The 14838-nt window shown below is 38.4% G+C and overlaps 1 protein-coding gene across 1 annotated transcript in view; it reads left to right on the top strand.

The window, feature by feature from the left end:
- Positions 1-14838, top strand: part of LOC141439896 (myogenesis-regulating glycosidase) — a 61084-nt gene continuing 46246 nt past the window's right edge. The window contains 1 exon segment of the mRNA XM_074104336.1: positions 1-170. The gene's annotated coding sequence lies outside the window, so the exon portion shown is untranslated.

Below are 14838 nucleotides of genomic sequence, written 5' to 3'. Positions count from 1 at the left end.
GAAGAAACACTCCAATCAATAAAAATACTAATTTGTTTCTTTGTGATCCACGTGAGATTGTTTTCGATTAATCATTGCATTGTATAAATACTTTTAGACCCTATAAGCATACCTAGTAGAGCCAAATGATGTGAACAATTGTCATCGTTGGAAACCAGTGAAATTATAAGGTAAGTTAATTGAAAAAAGATTGATTATACTTTCGCTGTTGCCACGCATAAAAGAACTAATTTACAATCATGATTGGTTTACTGGACGGCTGGTAGCTTAGTGGTTAGAGAACCCGAATATGGAGCTTAGGGTTCCGGTTTGATCCACGGCCGAAAATACATGTAAACTCAATTTCCGACTAAATATTATACCTACTGTTGAAAACATAGTTTATTTTGACAAATTGACATTACTATACAGCTACCGAAGTCTATTTAAATAACTAAGTACGCCCCATCTCTTACAAAGCACCTCATAAAACATTTAGGGGCTGTTTCACCATCCATTGATTAGCGTTAACCGACGGTTAAATGTGATGCCGTCTCCGTCTATTCGAACAAAACAAATAGAGACGGCATCACAATACAACAAACACTAATCAATGGATGGTGAAACAGCCCCTTAATAACCTAAACTAAAAAACAAAAAGTTGGAAAAACCCCGACTTTGTCACTTCAAAGTTCAATATCTCAAAAACGGCTAAACCTCAAAAAGTCTACGAACCATCGCTAGAAAACCAGCTTTCAAATAAAAAAATCGCATTCAATTCGGTCCACCCGTTTAAGAGCTGCGATGCCACAGACAGACAGACAGACACACATAGCGGTCAAACTTATAACACTCTTCTTTTTGCGTCAGGGGTTAAAAACAAGTCAAACGAAAGATAGGCCAAAGCCTTGCAAAGTCATAATAGCTCTAGAATTCAACTCATATTCTTAGATTGAAAATACAAACTGACCAACAGTGGTGTAGCGGTATAGCACGCGGTACGGAATACCAAGGACCTGGGTTCGATTCCCAGTGTTGGTCTTATTTTTCTGGTTTTTCTGTGCATCTATATTTCAGTCTGTATTTTCAATTTAGCTTTTACGGGATGACCGTAAAAGTAAAAATTTGGAATTGAAATAAAAAATACAAGAAGATTCCAAAAAACCAATCTTTTCATATTCTTAGCTCTAGATGGTTAATTGGTTAACAGATCTTTAATTAGGTAGCAAATATTTCTAAAATTACTAGAACAATCGATAAATCTCAAGAGGTCCTTACCTACATTTCCACCGTGTACTTATGCTATTTAAACTATCGTAAGTATTATGTAAGTCTGACTCATAACTACTCATAAAATTATCATAATAAACAAGAAGCAGCTATAGCAGGTAAATTAAAATTGTTATGATCGATAATTTCGCAATGAAATTCCGATTTGAAACCAGTTTTTGAGGGCAGCGGTCACATGCTTGGTAAAAGAACAAGGCGAAAAAAGTTTTAGAGTTCCTTTACCCGAAGGGTGAAAATCGGAACCGTGTTACTGCCGCGGCGCTGTTTATCGGTCCGCCTGTCTGTCACAGGATTGTGCTTCAAGAACCATTTTGTGTATTCGACTGGATGGCAAACGAGCAAGTGGGTCTCCTGTGCAGCAAGTGGGTGAAGCATGAGGGCTATCGCGTATGAATTCGCCACTAGAGGCGCTAGTGTAGCGTGAGGTCTCCGAAATGTCAAATCTCATAGTTTTTGGCTGAGCTACGCGGCTTTATTTATAATTAGAATAATTTTGTGAATATTTTGCAATATCTGAAATTAATTATAGCAAATATGCGTTCCAGGGCAATGAATGTCTGTGTTTTGAGACAGTTTTGTCTTTCGGAAACCTTTGTCCTCCCTTTTTCCGAACAAAACGGGGAATAAACAACACTGTGGCATGCTCGATATTTTTATGGTACGGTTTTAAGGTGTATTAAATATGACTTTAATCTAAACTTTGTTTTCACGCCCGTAATAACAGACTTTGAAAGCCATACTTAAAAACCTCACGCAACAGTGCGCCATCTAGTGAGACAAAAAACGATAGCCCTCATTGCAGATGCGTTGCCAACCTAGAGGCCCAAGATGGGATACCTCAAGTGCCAGTAATTTCACCGGTTGTCTTACTCTCCACGCCGAAACGCAACAGTGCAAACACTGCTGCTTCACGGCAGGATAAGCGAGCAAGACCACCACCATTATAGGCAACTGAAATTTTCGAATAGGTACTTAATGTATTTCTCTTTCTGCTTCACCGAAAAAAAACTTACAAGAAACGTGTTAATTTTGTTTTCGTTGTATCTCTTTATCATTCAAACATGAACCTCGAACTCTATATTTATATAGAGACTACCTGTTGCCCGCGACTCCATCTGCGTAGAATTCGTTCGTCCCGAGGGAACCATGCGATTTTCCGGGATAAAACTATCCTATGTCCTTCCCCAGGACTCAAACTATCTGTATACCAAATTTCATCTAAATCGGTTCAGCGGTTTAGACATGATAAGGTAACAAACAAACAAAAAGACTTACAAACTTTCGCATTTATAACATAACTAGTGTTTACCTTCGGCTTCACACACTTAAATCATTAGGTCCAGCAGCTGAATTTTAATTTCGGGTTTTTTTTAAATTTCCGTGGGAATTCCCGAAAATGTAATCGTGGCTTTCATTAACGTTACATTAAAAACAATCATGTAAAATTTTATGACTCTAAGCCAGAGTTTGTTGTTTCAAGAGTTTCTCCCTATCCCGTTAGAATATCGGAATAAAAAGTAGCCGTCTTATTCCAGATATCCAGCTATTTACGTACCAAATTTCATCCAAATCCGTTCAGCCGTTTCAGCGTGAAGGAGTAACAAACATACTCACTCACAAACTTTCGCATTTTCGCATTTAGTACGATATGTACATATTCTTAATTTGTCTACCAGTGGCCGTACTAAATGAACTTAAATAAATAATAATAATATCTCAGGACAGTTCACACCAATTGACCTAGTCCCAAAGTAAGCTTAGCAAAGCTTGTGTTATGGGTACTAAGCAACGGATAAATGTAATTATATAGATAGATACATACTTAAATACATAGTAAACACCCAAGACCCGAGAACAAACATTCGTATTTTTCATACAAATATCTGCCCCGACACGGGAATCGAACCCGGGACCTCAAGCTTCGTAGTCAGGTTCTCTAACCACTAGGCCATCTGGTCGTCTTAAATAGGTACCAACTCAGTTCGATTTCTGGAGCTTTAGGGGTGTATATATATTTTTGCCCTTGTCAGTAAGGAACCATCTTTTACTATACTTGCAATGTACCAGATGCTTGAGTTCCATCACCGTACGACTGCCACAAAGAGGCCTTCCAGTCACATCTTATGGAAAGTTGGCGCTCATCCACAGTATGGATTACTCACAAAAGCACCTACATTACTGTTGTGGCGTAAACTTCCTTCGGCTTTGTTCCCGAATAGCTTTAACATAGGGACCTTCAAGAAAGCAAGCAGTATTTCTATGTTTAAAAAGTCGGTAACGCATTAGTGACTGCATTAGGAGTCGCGAGTGGTCTTAGGCGGCGAAGATTGCTTACCATTTTCCACGGTTGTCTAATATGTCATAATAATATAAGCATGTGAAAATCAACTAAATTGCCTATTCACAATATGATTTCTGATTGATTATACCATATCTACATCGGATTATGCACAGATTCAGCGAATATTTATTAGAGAAAACGTTTGCTATAACTAAAGTTTAGTTATTATTGATATAATTTTGAATGGGCTAATTATTAGCTTTCATTTGATACCCATATTGTCACAATTATAATTATAAAATACTAAAAAGAAGAAAACAAGTCTAGTGGGCTAGAACTCTGTTAAATACCTAGCTAACTTAAAGTTCAACAGTCGGGACCCATAGGTACTAAGAATTTTTGAGCTGGTCACGATTTAAATGGGTCCCGACTGTTGAACTTTAAGTTAGCTACTTAGCAGAGTTCTAGCCCTCTAGACTTGTTAAGGCAGTCGGGTTTTGATTTCTTTTAATTTATTGTTTTATTCACACTTTTTTTATATTTCTGTGAAAATGGTAGATTAATCGTTTTAAAACGATTATAACCCATATATTTAGAGGCTTTCATTGGATACCTACCCTACTTAATAGGTTTTTTTTAAACTCACAATTTGGCGCCAAAAATCCATAAATTTGATTTTTCAAGAATTTCATGTACCCCGTGTTACTCGCGTCATCAAGACGAATCCAATGACATCATTTATCAAAATCGGTTCAGCCATTGAAGAGTTACGAGAGGACATAGGAATAGACATACATACATAACGGGTCAAACACATAACCCTCCTTCGCAGTGGGGTAAAAAATAACCCCCTTCATATTTTTTTCAACGCTTTCTATTTTGTTAATACTCCTATGTATACATTCTGTCACTCCGACAGTTTTGATGAATCTAATAATGCCTACCTCATAATAATATGTTTAAAACTGTCTATTTCGCCGTTTAGGCTACAGAAAAGACAAGAAACATACATAGGTACATATCGTTCCTTATATAGTCCCCCGCAAAGTAACTACAGCAGGTGCAGGTGCAGGTTTGCAGGTGGTAGGACCTTGTGCAACGTCCGCCCGGATTGCTACCACCATCTTGCTCGCTAATCCTGCCGTGAAGCAGCAGCGTTAGTGCTTGCACTGTTATGTTTCGGCGTGGAGAGTAAGACAGCCGGTGAAATTACTGGCACTTGAGTGTTGCAGATGTTTATGGGCGGTGGTGATCTCTTACCATCAGGGGACCCACTTGCTCGTTTGCCACCCAGTCGAATAAAAATAAAACTCGATCAATCAACAATTTCAAAATAAACTCGATGTTCGCTCTCAATAAAAACAATAAAGCTATAAAACTAAAATTCTTTGTAATTCCGCGGCCTTGGCGGCGCCGGCGCAGATAGCTGATAACTTTATCTGCCCTAATTCGTTTACACGGCGAGATCACACGCATCCTGCGGTAGATGTTTCCCATGACCTTGCATGGTACACTGCCCTGTGTCTGTGTGTCTACGAGTATAAGCCACCCACACACATTGGTCATCATCTGGGTTTTAAACTGAAACATACCAAAAAAAAAAAAAACTCATCTAACCAACAAAAAGTTGGACTGTCACTTCAAAGTTCAATGATTTTGATGAAACATGTCTAAGAACCATCGCTAGAAAACCTGCTTTCAAAGTCGAAATACCACGCACAGGACTTATCACGCTAACACACGAGTAATATTTACCTCGACCTTTCGGCAACATTGCAGTGGCCGTGGTCAGGAGTAGAATGAAGTGTGGGGTGTCAAGTCTGCCTAGCAGCGCGAGTCCTTCGAACTACCCGCATTTGATCACAAATAGTACCGGCACTCGTATCACGAACTACCCGCACTTGGTCATTTTCATTTGTCACCCCATCACACCGACACACAACACTAACAACGTCCGATTGTCCCTCCAAACATTCATCCCGACACCGACACTGCCCTACCCTGACACCCTGACATTGACCTGCTTTCAAATAAAAAAAAACTGCATTCAAATCGGTCCACCCGTTTAAGAGCTACGGCGCCACAGACATACATAGCGGTCAAACTTATAGCACCCCTCTTTTTGCGTCAGGGGTTAAAAAACAAGTCCATTACTATATAGAATTCATTTAAATAACTACGAACACGTATCACGTTACGTGACCATAGCCACTGTAATGTGGTCGAAACGTCGAGGTAAATATTACTCGTGTGTCTTAGCATGATAAGTCCTCTGTTTGTTACACCACATGCTTGTGGCGCAAAAAAGGGGTATTATAAGTTTGACCGCTATGTGTGTCTGTCTGTGGCACCGTCGCTCTTAAACTGGTGGACCGATTTGAATGCGGTTTTTTTATTTGAGCAAGTTTTCTAGCGATGGTTCTTAGACATGTTATATCAAAATCGGTTGAGCCGTTTTTGAGGTATTGAACTTTAAAGTGACAAAGTCGAGGGTTTTCCAACTTTTAGTTGTTTAGGTTATGACTATAAGTAACTACCACTCATTTTGAGGATTCCATCCCCAAAGGGTCCACACGGAGTTCTACTTCTCTCGTTGAACTGATCGTCTGTCATATATTTTGAACCGTAATATGACGATTAATAAAGTCCGGTCGGTTCTGGTCTGGTGGGTTTGTTATCTCGTTCGTCGGCACGGATCCGAAATAAAGGTTGTACGGTCTGTACGAACTACGAACGGAACCGCGGATTGGTTCAAATCATATCGGCCCAAACCGATACGTTAGAGGGCGATTTAAAAAAAAAGGTGTAGGTAGTTAAATAATAAATAAATAAATAAACACGGGACAATTCACACCAATTGACCTAGTCCCAAAGTAAGCTTAGCAAAGCTTGTGTTATGGGTACTAAGCAACGGATAAATATAATTATATAGATAGATACATACTTAAATACATAGTAAACACCCAAGACCCGAGAACAAACATTCGTATTTTTCATACAAATATCTGCCCCGACACGGGAATCGAACCCGGGACCTCAAGCTTCGTAGTCAGGTTCTCTAACCACTAGGCCATCTGGTCGTCTAGTTACCCTTTCTTTTTTTTGAAATTTTGGAAAAAAATATGTTTTTTCCTACTCAGAATCAAGAGCACAATCAATTCCGATTGTATGTATGTATGTATGTATGTAAACTCTTTATTGTACAAAAGAAAAGAAACAAAACACAATTGACAAACTTGGAGATACTTGTACAAAGGCAGACTTATACCAGTCAACCTAATTGTTTTAAAAAGTGTCCCAAAAAAAACAATTTTGGGACGTTTTTTTTATACACTCAGTATGAGCGTCACAAAACTGACTCATAAAATTTTGTATGAAAAAATGGGGGCATTTTGGGGGGAATCGATTGTGCTCTTGATTCTGAGTAGGAAAACCCATTTTTACTCCAAAATAAAAAAGTGTACACTTTTTTTTGAAAACGCCCTTTAGCAAGGCGTAGATTGGTGGCAGGGCCATGAAACTGTAGTCCACACCGTTGTATGAAAATGCACTTTATATGGCGTCAGCCTTCGCAACAGTATCTTAGATCATTAGTGACGGTCATGCGCCGCATTGCAATGCAAATGCATATGCACTGAACAAAGGGCCCGTTGAGCACCCGTGGGACGAGCCTTCCTAAATACGAGACGTATACATACTGCGTCTATACTAGGTACAGACATATTGTATAATGTATTAACATCGGGAAAAGTCAGGACCCAACGCACACGAAGTGACACTTCAAAAATATGTAGAGTCAGCATCAAAAGTAGCCTTTGTCGTTTTACAGCCACGTACTAAACGCCATGCAAGATTGTCGATGTGTCAATGCGACAGAGTTTAAGAGTGATCCGCTATTTTTGATACTGACTGTACCACAGGCGTAATAACGCCGTGGTAGCATATTTTCGATTTTTCGAGTGGTTCGGATAGATACAATTTTTTGCACTTGACTGTACCTACAGCCGTTTTGACTTTTGACTCTAAATTAAAGCAACATTTAGTTGCGTGAAGATAGTAAAAGCATATCGTAAATACAAACTGAGACATGGATGCACAGAAAAACCAGAAAAAGAGACCAGCACTGGGAATCGAACCCAGGTTCTCAGCAACCCGTGCTGCGTGCTATACCCTACACCACTGCTGGTCAGGAATCTAGACACGAATTTTTCCTTTAAATAATAAATAAATATCACGGGACAATTCGCACCAATTGACCTAGTCCCAAAGTAAGCTTAGCAAAGCTTGTGTTATGGGTACTAAGCAACGGATAAATATAATTATATAGATAGATACATACTTAAATACATATTAAACACCCAAGACCCGAGAACAAACATTCGTATTTTTCATACAAATATCTGCCCCCGACACGGGAATCGAACCCGGGACCTCAAGCTTCGTAGTCAGGTTCTCTAACCACTAGGCCATCTGGTCGTCTAAACATACAGCATACATATCTCAGGTTGCTTATTTCTACTATGCTACTTAAGCAGCAGCACTCTCTCTCTCTCCTTTTCTGGCTTTTGTGCATCCATGTCTCAGTTTGTATTTTCGATATGGTTTCATTCACGGGATACCCGTAAAAGTAACAAATTTGGAGTTGAAATAAAAAATACCAAAATACTCCAAAAAAACAATCATAGTAAAAGCATGTTAAAGAAGGTCACTTCTTGGTCACCGCACGTCAATATTCAGCATGTTTTGGTACTGACAGATGATTTATGGCCATGCAAACCATCCGTCGATTGCCGGCCATCAAGCAAATGCGTTCGGCGCCGAACAATGCTAAGTAGAGGCGATTTAGTTAACCACCGCGATTACCTGCCGCATTAGGGCAACAATACGTTTTTGACGAGAAGCTGGAAACCAGCGGTGGCAAGGTAACGTTTGGAAGTACCAAGATTTTGAGATACAAGTGTGTTATATAGATAGCCAATCTCAAATCAGCCGTCAAATGTCTAGTTAAGGCTCCATTTCCACCAGAGATGAGCGAGGATGTGTTGCGGGGAATGTGTTCTTCGTGAACCAATAGGAACGCTTCATTTAAGAGAGGTCTCTTCGTTCCATTCTCCATACAAACGTAGTCCCGGTCTCATTTGAAAACTAGGCAACAGAAATAGATGAAATTTTGCATGTATGGACTAGACGTAATTATCTATGCCTGTAGTTTTTCAGATTTTCATATTAATGTGTAATATCAGAATTACAGGAGCTCAAAAGTCGACAAAAAAAAGATGTCAACTTTGCACGAGAACATTTTGGCGTCCAGTCTCTGTATGTCCAATGCCTCGAATGTCCAGTCCCGGCAAGCCCAATGCCCCGAAGGTCAAGTCCCGATTTAAAACACGCCCTTCGGCCGTGTTTTACTTTATCGCCACTCATTGCGAATTTCCTCTTTTTCGCACTTGTATGTAATGTACTTACTATTAAGAATCACATGAGTAAACTACGGTTGCGTTGAACCCATACGGTACCGAATTACGAATAGGGAGAATCCCGAGTGCGGTAAAATATCGACTGTGTAGAATCACGAATGGAGTAAACTGCAGTTGCGATAAACTCATTTTGTGTAGAATAGCGAATAGGAAGAATTCCGATTGTGTCAAAATATAGACTGTGTAGAATTACGAATGGAGTAAACTGCAGTTGTGTGGAATCCATATTGTATGGGAATCACGAATAGGAAGAATCGCGTTTGTGTTGTCCATCGCATAATCCGAAAATATAATGAATATCTTGATTGTAAAATATCATTGATTTCTGTGCAATACTTTTCGTATAATATGAGAACAACGAAACCCAAAACTCCACCGTCCAAATCTTGAAAAGCCTACAGCTATCTCGATATAAATTACGGACGTCGTTGCGGAAGGCATGGGGGGGACGGCTGCGAGCGCTTATGTCACGAGCGATAAAGACAGCAATATCCCAAACGAATACCTAGCGCGGCCTCGCGGCCGACAGGGAAACTTCTCTTAACTATCCTCACAAAGTAAGTAAAGCGAATAAGAAACAGCTAAGTGAAGCATTTCTATTGGTTCATTAACTACCTAACCTAACCTAACCAACAAAAAGTTGGAAAACCCCCGACATTGTCACTTCAAAGTTCAATAACACATCCAAGCACCATCCCTAGAAAACCTGCTTTCAAATAAAATAATCCGCATTCAAATCGGTTCACCCGTTTAAAAGTTACGGTGCCACAGACAGACACACATAGTGGTCAAACTTATAACACCCCTCTTTTTGCCTCGGGGGTTAAAAACATATTCCTCGCAATATATCCTTGCTTATCTCTGGTTGAAATGCAGCCTAAGGGGGCACCGAGTCTCTAGCATTAATCAATGTGGATATTGGGGAGGGGGAGAGAAGGGGGATAGTAAGGGAATATCGGCGGCTCAAGATAGGTTGAACTAAAAGAATTTCCTTGCTCACCCGCGACCTTACGATAGCTAAGCTTATGCAAAATATGCGTGTTCATGCAGTTCATCCACCTCCACACTGTAAGAACACACACTACACTGACGCGTTTCGAACTCAACCAGAGCTCATCTTCAGAGTGACACAACCGTACACCATGCTACCAGTTCCAACTGACAACTGTGTCTAACAACTGGTCTGGGTTGAGTTCGAAACGCGTCAGTGTAGTGTGGTGGTGGTGATAGATGGGTTTGTGTGATTTGTGTGTGTTCTTACAGTGTGGAGGTGGATGAACTGCATTAACACGCATGTTTTGCATAAGCTTAGCTATCGTAAGGTCGCGGGTGAGCAAGAAAATTCTTTTAGTTCATTATTGATATGGACCTCCGCAAAGTAACACCTGATTCAATAAATTATTCAAGATAGGTTGGTCACGCGTTTTTAGGTATTACCTATCTTCGAATTGCTTAAAATACGTATTTCAAAAATGTCACGTACCTATACGCGATAGAAAACATCTAGTTTTCTTCTTCATCACCCATCATCATCATCATCAGCCAGAAGACGTCTACTGCTGAACAAAGACTCTCCCCCTTAGAACGCCACAATGAACGACAAGTCGTCAATTGCATTCACCGGTCGTCGGTAATTCTCGCGATGTCGTCAGTCCACCTGGTGGGAGGCCTGCCAACGCTTGGTCTTCCGGTTCGTGGTCGCCACGTGGTTATCTGCCGGCGGAGGCCGAGGCTTTTCCAACTCACTATTATATGGTTACCTTCGAAAAGCGAGTATACCATTTCTTGCAAGGCTGGATCGCATCAGCAGATAAGGACTACTGAGAGACGGCCGGTGCTGCGGATGTCTATGAGAAAGAGAGAGAGAGAGAGAGAGAAACATTTATTTATTTTATTTATTTATTTATTTGGACCTTCAACAATAAGTAAACAGTTTCATTATTACTAACATTGCGTAACAACTTATAAGCTATGCGCCTTATTAATTACAGAAGATCACAGCATGCATTAAATAATGATACAGGTTGCACGAAAATAAAGTAAAAAAACTCAACTTAGTTTGCTAACGGTTAAAGTTAATTTTCTTGAATTAAAACTATATAAAAAAATGATATAAAAAGAGAGAAACAAAAAGTTAGATATAAAGAATTTTCCTCCTAATCATGAGTTATGTTGAGATCGATCTCGCTTTGATGCTGTTTGTAAACATTATACATACGCGATAGAGGACAATGCCGCTTGAGGTTAGTGCGACCCTCCAGTACAGAAAATAGTTTAATGTTGCATGTTCTAGGTATTCTGGATGGATTTATTTACACATATTCGATACACATAAAAATACATTAGATAGAAACTATGGGCGACGGTAATCACTTAACATCATTAACATGTTAGGTGTGAAACTGAGTGACAGAATTATAAATAGTGCAATAAGAGAACGCTGTGGTATAAATGAAGGTATAGTCACACGGATTGAGAAAGGGATGCTTGGATGGTTTGGGCATGTTGAGAGAATGAATGAAAACAGATTGACTAAGCAGATCTATAAGACGAGCGTGAATGGGAACGTTGGGAGAGGAAGGCCTAGACGAACGTACCACGATCAAATCGGGGACGTTCTGAAGAAAGGTCGGGTCAGGAGTACTCTAAACCGACGTGCATGCATGAAAAGATTGATGAATGTAGAGGAAGCGAGAGTTGTATGCCAGTAGCGTAGCAAGTGGAAGGATGTAGTCTCTGCTTACCCCGTTGGGAAAGAGGCGTGATTTTATGTATGTTTTATGTATGTATGTATCATTAACATCAAGTCAACCGTCTGCTCGTCTGTCTGCTAATACAATAAATATGTTCTTAGAGCAATGTGGCCCGCCCATTGCTACTTCAACTTGCATTATCTTTCTAGCTATTTCGGTAACTTTAGTTCTTCGACGAATTTCCGTATTAGTCACACAAAGAAACTCCAAGCATAGCTGAAATTCGCCGCCGTCAAATCTCCGGTTAAGTAAAATTCTGCAACTCGAAATCGGCGCACCGTAATTTGCGTAAATACGTAACCAAGAAAAAGACCCGACTTTGTCACTTCAAAGTTTAATATCTAAAAAACGGCTGTACCGATTTTGATGAAACATGTCTAAGAACCATTGCTAGAAAACCATCCCTCTTTTTGCGTCGGGGGTTAAAAATAACATATATTAATAATGTGAGCAGTTGTCTGTTTATAGAAATTTAACGTACTTCACTAATTTAATGTCTGATCAATGCCCTAGATTGTGAGTAGAGTGGTTATAATGAGTAATGACTGGTACCTACCTAGGACCTACATATTTATTTTTTGGCTTTTAGTACATTAGCTATATCATTATTTTGTTTATTTCCAATAAAACTGTTTAATTATTTTTTTCAATTTTTTTATTTTCAAAAGCATTTTTTACTGTAATTATTTGCCATTATACTTTGGTTTTGACGAAAAAAAACCTAGTGCCTTATTCTTAAACCCTAAATAACAATAGACACCAAAATGAAAATGCAACTGTAATATGTAGCTCATAATTAATAAATAAAATAAGTTAGTAATATAAATTGCAAATCGTAATCAAGAATGGTAAAACTACCTCGGAGTACCTACCTCTGCAATCTACACAAGGAAGGAAAATTAAAATATCACCGTAATGTAGGTACAGTCAATAACAACAAATACCAAATAGTACTTTTGTCGACCAAGGCCCAGTAATAAAGTACAGTTGCCATTGATATTCTGGAGCGATCAAGGTGATCAAAAATATCGATACATGCACTCTATCATTAAGTGGATCCCATGCCCCAATGAACTTCGATCTGAATTCCTTAGTTTTCTAATGTTTTTTGTAGCAATATAGTATCCCATATTTACTTCAAAGTTCATTGTCTTTGAGATATTTGACATCAAAGTTGAACAATTTTAGACCAAAAAACTGGTTTTCTGGCCATAACTTTTGTGTTAATTAGTTTCAAATGAAAACCCTAGACACGTTTGTAGAAACGTCAAAGACGAGCCCAAATATGTAGATTTCGTATATGTTAGATCTTTCACGTCAATAGAGATACGAAATAAGTGTTTTTTTAGATAATGTTTAAAAAATCATACAAAATTTCAAAATTCGAAGTTCGATTCAAAATCCGGTAGACAAAAATGGAGATAAAAGATTGAAGAACCGATAGCCGTTTGACTTATAATTCTATCTGTAGTACAAAATAAATGTAGGAGATACGATTCAGAACAGACAGAACTTGACAAAAATCGATGAAAACCTCGGGTAGCCCCTTAAGGCATTAGAACCTTACTATAAGCTTCTAATTTGTTATGCAATTGGGCTCAGATAGCCGAATCGTCAGAGAACCTGACTCTAGGTAATCTTGGACTCCGGGTTCGATTCCCCGGTCGGGATAGATATTTCTATGAATAGTTGATTGAATCAAATCAAATAGCTAGTTGAGAAAAGATTAATTTTGTAACAACAATAGTTGATTGTGCAACAACTTTAGTACAATGACATAATACGTACCATTTTTAATCAATTTTAGAAAAATAATTAGGTTTACGATTTGGTTTGGATTTCATGAACAAGCTTACACACTCTATTTTTCTCTTCAATTGTGAAGAAATTAAACAGCAATAGTGTAAATTTTCATCTAATCATTTTATGCATTTTTCTCCATAATAACTTAGAATTGTTTATTTTTCTCACTTAATTAATAAAAAACGTAATAACAAAAGAAAAATATTATTCCATAAAGGTTTATTATTCGTGGCTGCCTTGGTCTAAGACGAAAATTTTGCTTTATGCACTAGATCCAGCATACGATCCAAAATACGAACTTTACGAGCTTGAGAAATAAAAATCTATTGACATATTTATTTTTTCACTTCTCAAACTCGCAATCTATCTGATCTAGGTGACATAATATGACTTTTTATGCTCTAGCGCATAAAGTATAATTTTCGTCTAAGACCAAGGCAGCCATGAATAATAAACCTTTATGAAATAATATTTAATTATTTATTATTTATAATAATATATTCACGTTTTGTCGACAGCCACAAACAAAAAAGTTTCTACATATATTTTTTAATATGTATAAATTTATACAAAACAAAAGATCAATCAAACCAATCAAAATAAATCAATAAAAGGTACCTAATAACAAATTGTTTCCACTGTTTTCATTTTCATTTCATTTCCTCGTAATCTAAGTGAAAAGCAGCGTGCAAAACTCGAGCGTTAAACCCATTTTCCTCTCAACGTATCTATCGACCCTCGCCGTACCGGCTCGGGTGGCTATATGAACGTCTTGGGTAAAATCGCTCGTTTTATACTCTCGTTGTACAATCTACTATAGAATGCCTGTTAGGTAGGTAATTAAATTACACTTACGCTGCTGTTTATTTCGACGCGAACTGTACTAGAGCTATTTATATACGCACAATCGTTGCGATTTCTATAAAGAACAAGAAACAACCAACTAATTTACTACCATTACTGGACCGCAGCGGCCAGCTACAAGTGAATATTGTTAAAATCAATTAAGACCAAAACACACAAGTCTATACCTTATGCAAAGTAGTAGAAGTACACATTTCAATGTCAAGTGACAGCGGCATTTTAAAACATAATTAACATTCGATGTTTGAATTGCAAAAAATGATTTCAAATTCAGCCAGTCTCATTGTTTGTCGCAGTCTCACAAACTCGTCACGTTTTAAGCGCTAACTATTGCTTTAATTGTTTTAATTCAGTTTTTTTGCTAATGAGACTGGAATTTCAGATTCGTGTG

This window comes from Choristoneura fumiferana, chromosome 21, assembly GCF_025370935.1.
Source record: "Choristoneura fumiferana chromosome 21, NRCan_CFum_1, whole genome shotgun sequence".
NCBI classification, from domain to species: Eukaryota; Metazoa; Arthropoda; class Insecta; order Lepidoptera; family Tortricidae; genus Choristoneura; species Choristoneura fumiferana.
This window is presented reverse-complemented; position numbering and strand designations above follow the sequence as displayed.